Raw genomic sequence first — 1,906 nt, forward strand, 5'->3', positions numbered from 1 at the left:
GGAAGGCTGAGGGGGTTACTTAGTGCTTCGATTATGACTGCTTTTTTTGGGCTCAAAAATAGCCCCCAGGAAGTTCTGAGGGGATCTGTATCCCATCTCCTTGTCCCGGGACTTTGAGGGTGGCTGAGGTCATGTATGGATGTGAGCATTGGACTGTGAAGAAAGCTGAGCGCTGAAGAATCGATGCATTTGAATTGTGGTGTTGGAGAAGACTCTTGAGAGTCCCTTGGACTGCAAAGAGATCCAACCAGTCCATTCTAAAGGAGATCAATCCTGGGTGTTCATTGGAGGGACTGATGTTGAAGCTGAAACTTCAATCCTTTGGCCACCTGATGCGAAGAGGTAACTCATTTGAAAAGACCCTGATTCTGGGAAAGACTGAGGGCAGGAGGAGAAGGGGATGACAGAGGATGAGATGGTTGGATGGCATCACCGACATGATGGACCTGGATCTGGGTGGACTCTGGGAGTTGGTGATGGACAGGTAGGCCCGGCGTGCTGTGATTCATGGGGTCGCAGAGTCGGACACGACTGACCGACTGAACTGGACTGAACTGAGGAGATTTGGAGAAGAGAAAGCTAGGTCAGGTCCCCTGTGCCAAGCCCCAGAGCTCCTGCCAGCGTCACCAGTATCACCGTCGCCGTCAGCACCGCCGCCCCCATCTTCAGTGTGGCTAACAGAGCCGCTGTCAGCACCACCATCAGCACCACCGCCTCAGCATCGCCATCAGCACGGGATTGCCCTTACAGATGGCGTCAGACACCGTTTCCGCCGTCACCCTGCCTCTGCTGGTGGCAACTGGGATGCCCAGCTCAGGCCTCATGCTCTAAGGTGAGCGGGGCCATTCTGAACTGAAAATGCCCACTGCAAGATGCACTCAACTGCCCTGACCCTCATAAGAGACTTGCTTAGAGATAGCTCATGCAGGCAAGCTCTTATCCAATTAAGACTGGATGCTGTTCCTTTCATCTTTCCACAAATATGTTTTCATTATTATTGTAGCTGGCACCTATCCAGCACTGAGTGGGCACTGTTCTCAGGACTTTAGAGGTATGACTACTTCAACCCTATCAGCAACTCTATGAAATGAGTAGTATTTTTATTTTCCTTTGTACATGGGGAAACAAAGGCACTGAGGAAGTCCAAGGTCAGACGCCTAGTAAATGACAAAGCCAAGATTTTAACCCAGGCATCATTGCACCAGATTTGAATCCATGCTCTTAGCCACTGCACTCCAGTGTCAGATCAGAGAAGTAAGGAGCAGGCCGAAGAACCCCTCTCTCCCCAACCCCAGATGTGCAAACCCTGCAATGCTTGTGATCTCTTTGAAGGCACAGGCCGTGCTGTTTTCACTGCTGTGTTCGCAGGATCTAGCATTAGGCCTGGTGTGCAGAAGGAGTTCAATAAATGTTCGTTAAGGAAATCACTGGCCTCCAACCCTTCCCCTGAACCACACTTGAGGGTGGTCCCTGAAGCTGTAGTTCTCTTGCCAGCCAATAGAGGGCAGCATGTATAATAAGGCAAGACCTAGCTCCAGGCATCAGGAAGAAGGAATTAGGAGGAAAAGGAGGAAATACTTTGTGGCCGGCACGAACAGAGTTATCGACTAACAGCAAGTTGAGACACACTCTGGGTCCCACAATGTAATGGGATACCATGGCTGGTATTCTTAATTTGACAGCTGAGGAAACTGAGGTCCAAAGAGGGAGAGGTTTTTTCCCCCAAGATCACACAGCATGTGAACAGCAAAGCCAGGCTGGGAATCCGAGTCTCCTGGTCTCTTTCTCCACCAGAATGGTAGAAATAGCTGGCAGGTTCGGGTATGGACCAAGCCTTTGCTTATCTGTGAAGGGAATAGCAGAAGTTAAAAGTTACCAGCCCGGGGGAGCCCTTTGTGCACATAGC

This window comes from Moschus berezovskii, chromosome 2 (assembly GCF_049115385.1).
Source record: "Moschus berezovskii isolate FMDL1 chromosome 2, NW_MosBer_1.0, whole genome shotgun sequence".
NCBI classification, from domain to species: domain Eukaryota; kingdom Metazoa; phylum Chordata; class Mammalia; order Artiodactyla; family Moschidae; genus Moschus; species Moschus berezovskii.